This window comes from Mirounga leonina, unplaced genomic scaffold (genome assembly GCF_011800145.1).
Source record: "Mirounga leonina isolate KUSES-001 unplaced genomic scaffold, KU_Mleo_1.0 Mir_129, whole genome shotgun sequence".
In the NCBI taxonomy this organism is placed as follows: Eukaryota; Metazoa; Chordata; class Mammalia; order Carnivora; family Phocidae; genus Mirounga; species Mirounga leonina.
Window position 1 is genome coordinate 1,167,839 of NW_023270323.1, and position 14,361 is coordinate 1,182,199.

Sequence of the window (14,361 nt, forward strand, 5' to 3'; positions counted from 1 at the left end):
TCTGAACTAGAATTTAAGATGATTATAAAGTTGGCTGGGCTTGAAAAAAGCATAGAAGACACTAGAGAATCCCTTAATGTAGAAATAAAAGAACAAAAATCTAGTCAGGCTGAAATTAAAAATGCTTTTATTGAGATGCAGTCCCAAATGGAGGCTATAAAAACGACAATGAACAAGGCAGAAGGGTCAGTGAAATAGAAGATAAAATGATGGAAAATAAGGAAGCTGAAAAGAAGAGAGAAAGAAAACTATGGGCCACAAAAGGAGACTTAGAGAACTCAGCGATTCTATAAAGCAAAATAATATCCCGATAATAGGGGTCCCAGAAGATGAAGTATGGGAGAGAAGGGCAGAGGTTTATTTGAACAAATTATAGCTGAGAATTTCCCTAATCTAGGGAAAGAAACAGGCATTTAAGTACAGGAGGCACAGAGAAATCCCCTCAAAAGCAATAAAAATAGGTCAACACCTTGACATATAATAGTGAAGCTTGCAAATTCCAAAGATAAAGAGAAAATCTGGAAAGCAGCTTGGACAAGAGGTCCTTAACCTACAATTGTAGAAACATAAGGGGGCAGCAGACCTGTGCACAAAGACCTGGCAGGCCAGAAAGGACTGGCATGATATATTCAACATGTTAAATGGGAAAAATACGAAACCAAGAATACTTTATCCAGCAAGGCTGTCATTCAGAATAGAAGGAGAGATAAAGAGTTTCCAGGAGAAACGAAAACTAAAGGAATTTGTGAACACTAAACCAGCCCTGCAAGAAATATTAAAGGGAATCTTTGAGGGGAGAGAGAGCCCAAAAGTAACAAAGACCAGAAAGGAACAGAGACAGTCTACAGGAACAGCAACTTTACAGGTGATACAGTGGCACTAAATTCATATCTTTCAATAATTACTCTGAATGTAAATGGACTAAATGCTCCAATCAAAAGACATAGGGTATCACAATGGATAAAAAAACAAGACCCATCAATATGCTGTTTACAAAAGACTCACTTTAGACCCACTTCCAGATTGAAAGTGAGGGAGGGGAAAACCATTTATCATGCCAGTAGACATCAAAAGAAAGCGGGTGTAGCAATCTTTGTATCAGATAAATAGATTTTGTTTGTTTATTTTCATTTTTTAAAAGATTTTTATTTATTTATTTGAGAGAGAGTGAAAATGAGAGAGATCACAGAGAGAGAGGGAGAAGCAGATCCCCGCTAAGCAGGGAGCCCAATGTGGGATTCAATCCCAGGACCTTGAGATCATGACCTGAGGCTGAAGGCAGACACTTAACTGACTGAGCCACCCAGGTGCCCCAGACAAACTAGATTTTAAAACAAAGACTGTATTAAGAGATGAAGAAGGACACTATATCATAATAAAAGAGTCTATCCAACTAGAAGATCTAACAATTGTAAATATTTATGCCCCTAACTTGGGAGCAGCCAAATATATAAACCAATTAATAACAAAATTAATGAAACTCATTGATAATAATACAATAATAGTAGGAGACTTTAACATTCTCCAAACAGATCACATACTGGGTCACAAATTAGGTCTCAATCAGTACCAAAAGACTGAGATTATGCCATGCATATTTTCAGACCACAGTAGTTTAAAACTTGAAGTCAACCACAAGAAAAAATTTGGAAGGACCACAAATATATGGAGGTTAAAGAGCATCCTATTCAAGAAAGAATGGGTCAACCAGGAAATTAAAGAAGAATTAAAAAAATACATGGAAGCAAATGAAAATGAAACACAACAGTTCAGAACTTTTCAGATGCAGCAAAGGAAGTCCTAAGAGGGAAGTATATAGCAATACAAGCGGTTCTCAAGAAACAAGAAAGGTCTCAAATACACAACCTAACCTTACACGTAAAGGAGCTGGAGAAAGGACAGCAAATAAAACCTAAACAAAGCAAGAGAAGAGAAGTAATAAAGATTAGAGCAGAAATCAATGATATAGAAATAATAATAATAAAAAAGCCCAGTAAGAACAGATAAAAAAAACTAGGAGCTGGTGTTTTGAAAGAATTAATAAGATTGATAAACCCCTGGCCAGATTTATCAAAAAGAAGAGAAAGGACCCAAATAAATAAAATCATGAATGAAAGAGGAGAGATCACTACCACCATGAAGGAAATACAAACAATTTTAAGAACATATTATGAGCAACTATGTGCCAACAAATTAGACAATCTGAAATAAATGGATGCATTCCTAGAAACATATAAACTACCAAAACTGAAACAGGAAGAAATAGATAACCTGAACAGACCCTAACCAGCAAGATATTGAATCAGTAATCAAAAGTCTCCCAAGAAACAAGAGTCCAGGGCCAGATGGCTTTTCTGCAGAATTCTACCAAACATTTAAAGAATTAATACCTATTCTTCTGAAACTATTCTAAAAAATAGAAATGGAAGGAAAATTTCCAAACTCATTTTATGAGGCCAGCATTACCTTGATCCCAAAATTGGACAAAGACCCCACTAAAAAGGAGAATTACAGATCAATGTCCCTGATGAACATGGGTGCAAAAATTCTAGCCAGTAGGATTCAACAGTACATTAATAGGATTATTGACCACGACCAAGTGGGATTTATTCCTGGGCTGCCAGGGTGGTTCAACATCTTTAAATCAATGTGTTATGCCACATTAATAAAAGAAATGACAAGAACCATATGATCTCAGTAGATCAAAAAGGCATTTGACAAAATACAGCTTCCTTTCTTGATAAAAGCACTCTGCCCCTCATGTAGGGATAGAGGGAACATACCTCAATATCATAAAAGCCATAGATGAAAAACCCATTGCTAATATCATCCTCATCAGGGAAAAACTGAGATCTTTCCCTTAAGGTCAGGAAAATGACAGGGATGTCCACTCTCACCACTGCTGTTCAACATAGTACTGGAAGTCCTAGCCTCAGCAATCAGACAACAAAAAGGAATAAAAGGCATCCAAATTGGCAAAAAAAAGTCAAACTTTAACTCTTTGCAAATGACATGATACTCTATGTAGAAAACCCAAAAGACTCCACCCCCAAATTGCTAGAACTGATACAGGAATTCAGCAAAGTGACAGGATATAAAATCAATGCACAGAAGTCAGTTGCATTTCTATATACTAACAATGAGACAGAAGAAAGAGAAATCAAGGAGTTGGATCCCATTTACAATTGCACCCAAAACTATAAGATACCTAGGAGTAAACCTAACCAGAGAGGTAAAGGATCTTTCCTCTATAAACTATAGAACACTTATGAAAGAAATTGAGGAAGACAAAAAGAAATGGAAAAACATTCCATTCTCAAGGATTGGAAGAACAAATATTGTTAAAATGTCTATGCTACCTAGAGCAATCTACACATTCAATGCAATCCCTCTCAAAATACCATCAACATTTTTCACAGAGCTGGAACAAACAATCCTAAAGTTTGTGTGGAACCAAAAAGGCCCTGAATAGCCAAACGAATGTTGAAAAAGAAAACCAAAGCTGGTGGCATCACAATTCTGCACCTCAAGCTCTATTACAAAGCTGTAATCATCAAGATAGTATGGTACTGGCACAAAAACAGACATATAGATGAATGGAACCGAATAGAGAACCCAGAAATGGACCCTCAACTCTATGGTCAACTAATCTTTGACTAAGCAGGAAAAAATATCCAATGGAAAAAAGTCTCTTCAACAAATGGTGTTGGGAAAATTGGATACCACATGCAGAAGAATGAAACTGGACCACTTTCTTACATCATACACAAAAATAAACTCATAATGAATTAAAGAGCTAAATTTGAGTCAGGAATTCATCGAAATCCTAGAGAAGAAACAGGCAGCAACATTTTTGGCCTTGGCTGCAGCAACTTCTTGCTAGACATGTCTCCAAAGGCAAGAGAAACAAAAGCAAAAATGAACTATTGGACTTCATCAAGATAAAAAGCTCTTGCACAGCAAAGGAAACAGTCACAAAACTAAAAGGTAACCTATGGAATGGGAGAAGATATTTGCAAATGTCTTACCAGATAAAGGGCTGGTATCCAAAATCTATAAAGAACTCATCAAACTCAACACCCAAAACCCAAAAAATCCAGTCAAGAAATGGGCAGAAGACATGAACAGACATTTCTCCAAAGAAGACATCCAAATGGCCAACAGAGACATGAAAAAATGCTCAACATCACTTGGCATCAGGGAAATACATTTCAAAACCACAATGAGGGCCCACCTCACACCAATCAGAATGGCTAAAATTAAGTCAGGAAATGACAGATGTTGGCAAGGATGCAGAGAAAGGGGAACCCTCTTACACTGTTGGTGGGAATGCAAACTGGTGCAGTCACTCTGGAAAACAGTATGGAGGCTCCTCAGAAAGTTAAAAATAGAACTACCTTACAGCCCAGCAATTTATCCAAAGGTTAATTATCCAAAGGATACAAACATAGTGATCTGAAGCACCATAATGTTTTTAGCAGCAATGTCCAGAATAGCCAGACTATGGAAAGAGCCCAGATGTCTATAAATGGATGAATGGATAAAAAAGATGTGGTATAAAAATACAATGGAATATTACTCAGCCATCAGAAAGGATGAATACTTACCATTTACATCCACGTGGATGGAACTAGAGGGTATTATGCTAAGCAAAATAAGTCAGTCAGAGAAAGACAAATACCATATGATTTCACTCAGATGTGGAATTTAAGAAACAAAACAGATGAACATAGGGTAAGGGAAGAAAAAATAAAATAAGATGAAAATAGGGAGGCAAACCATAAGAAACTCTTTGACAATAGAGAATAAACAGTGGGTTGCTGGAGGGGAAGTGGGTGGGAGGATGGGATAATTGGGTGATGGGCATTAAGGAGGGCACTTGGTATAATGAGCACAGAGTGTTATATGCAACTGATGAATCACTAAATTCTGCCCCTGAAACTAATAGTATAATATATTTTAACTACATTGAATTTAAATAAAGAATTAAAGATTGATGTAGTTGCAATATCAATAGGTATGTAAAGAGAGAAGCATGTACAACCACTTTGGAATGTGGTTTTTGCAGTTTCTTCAAACGTTCAGAAGTTTAAAATTCACCTTTGGTCCAGACATTGAACTCCTAGGTATTTATTCAAGAGAAATGAAGGTAGATATATGAATGTTTATGACAGTATTATTAATCAAAACTGTTATTATTAACCCCAAACTGGAAGCAACCCAAATGTTCATCAGCCAGTGAGTAATTAACAAAGTAGTATATCCTAACACAATAGAATATTACTCAGCAATTAAATGAAATACAGATATACTCAGTATGGTGAATCTCAAAATTATTGTGTTGAGTGAACAAAGCTAGAAACAACATATTGCATAATACATGATTTCATTTACGTAAAACTTTAGAATGTGGCAACTAGTGTGTCATTGCAGAAAGATCAGTATTTACATGTGAAAGTGGGTGGAAGGTGCGATGGCTTAAAAAGAACACAAAAAAATTTGAGGGAGTGAAAAAAATGTTATCTTGATTGTTATGATTGTCTCATGCAGGTGACATATCAAAACTTATCAAATTGTATACTTTAAATATGTGAAGTTTACTGTATGTCAAGTATACATTACAAAGTTGCAAAAAAGTTACTTGGAATAAGATGAATTTATATATATGTCATAAAAATACAGAGAACAGCACAGTAATGACAAAAATAAGCCATTAAGATGATCATTGCATGAATTGGTAACCCCAGGGAATAATGGGTTTCATAAAGTGTTTCCAATGGAGTTTTAAATAACTACTTTCATTTTAATGTTCAAAATTTTAAAATGATCCCTTTATTTTGATTGATGAGAGAATAGAGTTTACTTTTAATATCTGCTTTTACTGTTTATGAGGTAAATTTCTTTGCTGCAAAAGAGGTTGACTATTTTAATATTTAAACCTTTTATTATCTACATTTCTGATCATTATTTCATTTAATTATATAATTAGAGAAGAATAATTTATGAAAAATAGTTTATTATTAGTTTATTATTATTATTAGTAGTAGGATTTTCTTGGCCTGCTGCAGTGATAGAAACTTTCAGAGGCACTGTGAACTTAGTAGAGCTTGAGGCTATTTTTAGACTCAGAGGCTCAATGTATGTTATGGAATTAATGTGTTAAGTTAGTAACTGGAAGTTTAATTTTGTTAGAGATGAAAATGTCTCTAATTCAAACATGTAAGGGTGCTAGAATTGAATGATATTGTTTCTGTTTTTGTCCTTGGGAAAAGAAATTGGATATAAGGATATAAGAATATAAAAATCTTGGTAGTAGGGTAATTTTGAGCAGGTTGAAATGAAAGAAGAGGCATGATATACTGTTCCTTTTATGTGATATATTTTTGTGGTGTTGTATAATATTACTCCTTAAAAAGAGAATACATATGAGAAAAGTCTTTCATGTTCAGTAGTGTGTTTGTTGTTGTTAATTTCCTTGCTATTTAAAAAATATTATTATTAGTAATCCAAGTAAGTTTTGAACATAATACTTTCAGACTAAAGGCAAAAACAACTATATACAAATTCTGAACTGTAATTTAGTAGGTATGGTTTTCACAGTGGTGTAGGTTAACAATTTTAAAACTTTTTATGTGATCTAGGAGTAAATGAATCAATAAATATATTGAGAATAATGAGAACTATGTTTTTTACTGATAGAGAATGGTTATAAATATGGAATGGAGAGAGACCAGAATGTACATTGTAGAATTAAGTTGGAATTGAAGATATCATTATGAGCCCATTATTTTTGTGCATTTATGGGTATAAACATAGAGGTATTTGTGTATGTATGTGTATCTCTGTCTGCTAAATGGGCTCTTATAGCGATGGACACACTTTGTTCTCAGATCTTGGTTTCTCAGAACCATTCTTCACTTAAAGGTTCCAGACATCCCTAGAGAAATTCCAGTGCAGGAGCGGAATATCTTGCTATGTTAAAAGTTAATGCATGCCAAAAAAATTATTGGAACCTGTCAAAAGGACACAGGAGCCAGCTTGAAGGTGCTCCCACTGGCTAAATCTGGCAAAATTTGAGCATCAAAATAAATAATAATGATAATGAATCATAACCCATAACAGGAATTCATTAGTTAACATGTCTGAACTGTCTTGAACTGACCATGGTATTACTGTCTCATCATTAGCGTGCTTTTATCTATTTATTCTCATGTCTCCTGTAGTTTTTGTTTTATAATTGTAGTTGCTATTTTATTTGGTGCATGGGTAGTCATGAATTTTATATCTTCAAAGTGAATGTGTCTTTCAGGATTGAAAGTGTTCATTACAATTAATATTTTTGGCTGGAATTCTGATTTATCAGATATTATGATCATAACCTCTTTTGTTATTTACCTTTTTTTTTTTAGACTTTTTGAATTACTATGTTTTGTGTTTGTACAAAGCATATAGTTGTTAGTTGGTTGTCATTGTTACCCAATTTGAAAATTGTTTTATTTTGATAAGTGAGTTAAGTCCTTTCACATGTATTGTTATGAGTAATATATGTGGTCTCTACTGTACCATAATATTTTGTTTTACTACATATTATAGTACATTTTATTGTATTTCTTAACATTTTTCCCTTTGGTCTTTCATGATGTCAATTTATTTATTTAGGAATATTTGTATTTTTGCTATAGTTGTTACTTTTGTACTTAGACTTTTTGAAAACTCCCTTAATCCCATTTCCTTATTTGTCCTTCTACTGTCTAGTTTGTTAGTTTTTAATGGCATCCTTTGATTACCATATATAACCTACATAGCAAAAGAACTTTTAAATTTTTGCTTGTTCCTCTCTCTTCTTCTGCCATTATTCAATTGCATTACTTCTACTTTGTTTTATCTTAGATCTATTAACACATATGCTAAATATGTTTATAAGTCATTTTGTTAAAGTTTTACCTGTCATATCTTGGTTAAATGACACCCTTCTTTGTATCGATTTCTCATAAGTATAGTACTACCTGAATTCCTGTGCGTTTGAATTCTTTTTCCTAAAGTCTTGATAATTTTAAGAGTGGTTTGGCTGTATTTATTGTCCTTGGTTGATATTTTCTTTGTGTGTATGTGTTTATTAAAAATAATAGTCCTGTACATGTAAAAATGCTCAACATCACTCATCATCAGGGAGATACAAATCAAAACCACAAGATACTACCTCACACTGCTCAGGATGGCTAAAAGCAATAACTCAGGAAACAACAGATGTTGGTGAGGATGAGGAGAAAGGGGTACCCTCTTACACTGTTGGTGGGAATGCAAACTGGAGCAGCCACTCTGGAAATCAGTATGGAGTTTCCTCAGAAAGTTAAAAATAGAATTACTCTACAATCCAGCAATTGCACTACTAGGTATTTATCCAAAGGTTACAAATATAGTGATTCGAAGGGGCACCTTCACCATAATGTTTATAGCAGCAGTGTCCACTGAAGCCAAACTATGGAGAGAGCACAGATGTCTATAGATGAATGAATGGATAAAGATGTGGTATATATATATATATATATATATATATATATATATATATATATATACACAATAGAATATTACTCAGCCATCAAAAAGAATAAAATCTTGCCATTTACAATGACATAGTTGGAGCTAGAGTGTATTATGCTAAGTGAAATAAGTGAGTCAGAGAAAGACAGATACCATAAATACCATGAAATAACCATGATTTCCCTCATATGTAGAATTTAAGAAACAAAACAGATGAACATACGGTAAGGGAAGTAAAAATAGAATAAGATAATAACAGAGAGAAAGGCAAACCATAAGAAACTCTTGACAATAGGAACAGAGGGTTGCTGGAGGGGAGGTGGGTGGGTGATGGGCATTAAGGAGGGCACTTGATATAATGAGCAACTCATGAATCACTAAATTCTACCCCTGAAACTAATAATATACTTAGTTATATGCAACTCATGAATCACTAAATTCTACCCCTGAAACTAATAATATACTATATGTTAACTAATTTGAATTTAAATTAAAAAAATAATAGTCTTGTTATATTTTTGAGAAGTCTGCAGCCTGCCTAATTTTATTGCCTTTGTAAGTTTTTTTATCTTTTGCTTAGAGGTCTTGAATATTTAACAAAAATTAAATTCCAATAGATTTACTGGCATATTTCCAGAATTGAACATTTCAGTTTCAGTTTTCCTACATATAAATTGGTTTCTTTCAATATGTATATTCAAATAGATTTTTTTAACTTACAAAAATTTGTCCTTCATTATTGCTTTAAATATTAGTTCATTCTATTAAAGTTAAATACAAAATAGAAACTGTATTTAAGAATTCCCTGAGTAGAAAAAATTCTTTAAGCCATGTAAACAAATTAAATCTATCTTATTTCATGAATATAAGTAAAACTTAACTTAGGTTATTTCTTGTAATTACCTATGACAATCATAAAAGAAACTGAAGTAATATTCCTGAAAATGGTATGAGATAATCACTTTTAACCCATTCCCTGCCTTCTAGAAATCTGCATTGTATTACCAATCATTGTAAAGGTTAACAGCTTCCTCATTTTCACTTTATAAGCATCCTGTAACATCATGCCTCTGAGCCTTATTTCAGTTTTTATTGTTGGAGGCACCCAGTTTGCAACTGTTTTTATATGTCTTAAACTCTTACTAATACTATTCCTTGATTTAGTGGTTTTAATTTTGCTGTTTCTGGATTTTTGACAGTTCCATTGATTTTTTAATCTTTAGGGACACCATTTATACATACATTCGATCTCCTCTGCCTGTCTTCCATTTCAAACCACTTTTTCTCTGACTCTTCACTTCTTTATCTTATATTCTTATTCTTTGTTTTCCTTGATTTTTGCCAATACTTCTTATGAAATTTTTTTTTGTTGTTGTTCCAATTTGTCTTTTTATTATAACATGAGCTAAATTTAAGAAATTAGTCTTTGGACTTTATTTCCCAGAGTTGTTAGAAGATCTAAATGACAATATAACTCATTATGAAAATATACTGAAAAGTACAAGAGTTGATGTAAAATGGTAAATCAAGATTCCAGGTATCGGGCGCCTGGGTGGTTCAGTTGGTTAAGCGACTGCCTTCAGCTCAGGTCATGATCCCGGAGTCCTGGGATCAAGTCCCACATCGGGCTCCTGGCTCGGGGGGGAGCCTGCTTCTCCCTCTGACCCTATCCCCTCTCATGCTGTTTCTCTCTCTCAAATAAATAAATAAAATATTAAAAAAAAAAAAAAGATTCCAGGTATCAAGGGATTAGAGTAAGTGAAGAATGAAACCAGTCAGGCTACAGCCTGACAGACTCAGATGAGCTGGTTTAGCAAGGTGCCATCAAGGAATACGAAGACCATCAAATGTGTGGTGATAAGTCACAGTGTGAGAAACATCTCCCATCGGGCAGCTTCCTACCCTTTTTTGTTTGGTAAATTGAGTTTTTCTTCATTTAATAACAGGATTCTCTTAAACTAACATCTCAAAATTAAAATAATTCATCAAACAGGAGTCATTTTTATAGGTAAGGTAAATCACAGGATAATGTATTAGGAAAATTTTGTTCCTTTTTAAATCAAAAAGCCTTCAAATGGTCAGGGATTGATGGAGTGGGGATGACAAATGTACATTTCAGATTTTCATCACCAATGAAAAAATAAAGATTTTCATAGACTTAAAACTGTCAGTGCATTTAGATTTCAGTGAAGGAAAAATTTAAAATACCTCTATAATAATACGATGTTAATAGAAATTGGCCAGGTACTGAGGTCATTTTAGTGAACTACCATCATGTAAATATAAGAAAAGTAATTTCTTGGTCCAAATCTGTGAAACTTTAAAAAAGATTGTCTCCAGAGAACATTTTTTTTGAGAACAATGCTTTTTCAGACACATTCTGATATTCAAGTTCACTTTATAACACAATTATAGATTAACCTTTTAATTACATTTTTCTTAAAAAGCTGTGAGATTTCCATTTCTTCGGGAGATATTTTCACCACTGTGTTGTTCAGTTCCACAGGTTAAACTTTCTTCATTATTATTAAGAACTTCATACATGTTAGAGAGATTGCCATTCATTGCTTTTTCGTCTTTTCGAAAAGACACAGGGAGACTTGCCAGACTAAAGCTGACGTCTTTAAAGGCATGCAACAAGATATTCCCACAATGATTGTAAAGAAGCCACTCAAAGTACCAATGACATCATCAACAGGCATATCTTGCCACTCCTTAAAAAGAATAGCTGAACAAGTTAAAACTGATGTTGTAAAGAATACATAATATATTGGACTCACAATGAAGTGTTGAATATATCCAGGGCCCTGTTCAGGCAATTAATCTGTGTGCACACACAGACTATAAGGCTCAGCAGCAGAATCCAGGCCAGGGGATATCCCAGCAGAGGCTTTCCAGCAAACAGCTCTTTGATAGCAATGCCCAGGCCCTTAACACAGGAGACTGAAAACGCTCCAATTACAGAGCAGATTGTTATGTACGCAAGAATGTTTGTCTGTCCATGGCGAGGTCCCACCACGAAGATTAGTATCAATGAGACAATGACCACAAGTGTTGCAAAGACCACAAAACCTGGATCTCCTAGCTTGTGGGACATTTCATTTAAAGTCTCAATTTCCTCTTCTTTTGGAGCATGAAGGACCATAACTGTAGATCCTAGAATACTTAGCAAACATCCAATTTTCCCATGAAGATTAAGTCTCTCATTTAGGAGGTATGAAGAAAGAATGGCACTTCCTAGGACGCTGAGAACTCCTAATGGAGTCACTAGGGTGGCAGCAAAGTTGGCCACCTCACCTGCTCCCATTGATAGCAATCCAGCCCACCACAACCATTCTTTAAGATATGCATGGCCACCTTGACCTGCTCTCATGGAGCTTCCTGGCAAGTCGCAGAAGACCTTTTTTTTTTCAAAATGAAACTCCCGCCAATGAAAATGCTGGAGCTCATAGCCAATCCCAGACCAATGTAAAAGTCCTATTTTCCACGCCCCTGGATCATTTCGTTTGTTACTGAAGAAGTTCTTGTGAGTCCCACTGATCACAAAACAGAGAAACCACTGGTGCTGCAGGCAGGATTATGCAATCTTCAAATATGTAAGTTTAATATGGTCTCTCTTATGAAAAGAAGTCTGGAAGCAGTTAGAGATGACTTACTCACTTTCATTTCCTTGTAAATACTCTTTACTCTCATTTAAAGTTTTAAACCCTGGCAGAGTAGCTCCAGCCCCAGTTGGAGGCCGGCCGTGCGGCTTCCCCTTCGCTATCTGGCCCTGGTCACCTCCGCTTACACGCCCGCACAGGCCGCGCGGGCCGCCGCCTCTTGAGCTCGCGCGGCCAGCGCCTTCGTCGCCGTACAGAAGGAGGTGAGAGCACCCGGGTCTGCGGCCGTGAGCGCCGCCTCCTCCGTGCGGGAGCGCCGAGGAGAACCTGCCCCGGACGACCTGGACCCGCGCCGCGGCCGGGACCAAGGGCCGTCCTTCGTATGAAATTTTTACGTGAACTTTTTCTTCCCTGGTCACCTTGTAGCTTGGTCTTATATCTTGGATGGTTTTGAAGATTTTTTTTTATTGTAAGTCAAATCAACTTTTATTTCTTTTATTTTTTGTTCATTTCTGTTATTTTAAAACTGTATTCTATAATTTTTTTTTAATCTCCAAAAGCTTTATTGAGGATATTTAATTTGGTTTGCAGTTTTGTGTTATAGTTTTCGTGTGTGTGTGTGTGTGTGTGTGTGTTTGGCTGGGGGGAGCATTTATTAGCTATTGCTTTAGTGTTTTTCTCTTCTCTTTTTAGAGATATAGACTGAATGTATATATATATATATACACACACTAAACCACAACATATATATATATATATATATATATATATATATATATATATATATATATATGTGGTTCCACACATTTTGATTTAGATCTCCCTTAAGCTATGAACATTTAATCAAGAACATACATAGTAGTCAGTTTTCTGGGGAAAGTTATTTTAATCCTCTAGGATATGATGATCATAAGAGAACATGTGACAGAAGATCTTATATTTGATGATATAATAAATCAGATCACCATGATAATGTAAGTTTGCATAATGAGAAGGAATTATTTTATTCTGGTTGGTTGAGAGAATTTTTTTTTTTTTAAAGATTTTATTTATTCATTTGACACACACACACACACACACAGAGCATGAGCAGGGGAGAGGCAGAGAGAGAGGGAGAGGGAGAAGCAGGCTCCCCGCTGAGTCAGGAGCCCGATGTGGGGCTCCATCCCAGGACCCTGGGATCATGACCTGAGCGGAATGCAGACGCTTAACCATCTGAGCCACCCTGGTGCCCCGGTTGAGAGAACTTTTAAATGATTGAGGAAGGCTTTTAAATTATTGAGGAAGTTGTGGTTTATAGAGCACTGAATTGTAAGTGAAAGATCTGGGTTCTTGTCCTGACTCTGTAAGTGATAAGCAGCAATGTGAAACAAAGTCATCTTGTTTATGGGCAGGATGACCTACAATTTAGAGATCAATATTGCAGGGCTTTGAACTATTATTAGAAATGAAAAGAAACTAAAAACTCTATTTATCTGAAATCCTCTGAGGAAATTACTGAATATTGGGTGATTATCTTTTTGGTGTTGGAGAGCAGGTCAATACTTCTAAGGGTTATGCTTCTAATAATAGATGATGACAAAATTGCTTTCTAATGTGGCAGGGACTGATTAAATATAAGAATTTGGCCTCTAAGTGGAGTTTTGTAAATTTAGAGCCATAGACAAGACATTCTAGATGAAAAAAAAAAAGGCTGAACTGCTAATCAATAGTTGCCCGTTCTAGTCATCTCACATACTGTGTTCAAACCCTAATCTGAATAAATCTTCAATATATCTAAATACTTTTAAAAAATCTATTTAAATGCCTTAAAATATCTACAGCTTGTCTGTTTAAAAATGCATCAAATTGTTTGTCTTCCTGGATCACTAAATAATTAGTTTACCTGGGCTCTACACAACTCCCTGGAATTTGTGGATATGATGAATTATCACTCCCATGATTAAATTATGATATATGACACAGCTGTGCTTAAAATAGGGAGATTCTTCTGAATTATCTAGGTAGACCCAATGTAATCACATGAGCCCTTAAGTGTGGAGAACTTTGTCTATCTGGGAGCAGGAGAAGCCAGAGAAACTAGAATTGGAGAGAGACTGAATAGGTCGTTGCTGCTTTGAAGATAGCCATAGTCACATGAAAAGAATGTGGATAGTCTTTAGGAGCAAAATTTTTGATGCTTAGGAACATTATTAAGTAATGATGTAATCATTGATTA

General features: G+C 35.1%; 1 protein-coding gene and 1 pseudogene across 1 annotated transcript in view; one reads left to right on the forward strand and one right to left on the reverse strand.

The window, feature by feature from the left end:
• STPG2 (sperm tail PG-rich repeat containing 2) overlaps positions 1–14,361 on the forward strand; it is a 318,597-nt gene that overhangs the window by 209,488 nt on the left and 94,748 nt on the right. The window lies entirely within an intron of this gene.
• Positions 10,920–12,042, reverse strand: LOC118010313 (annotated as a pseudogene).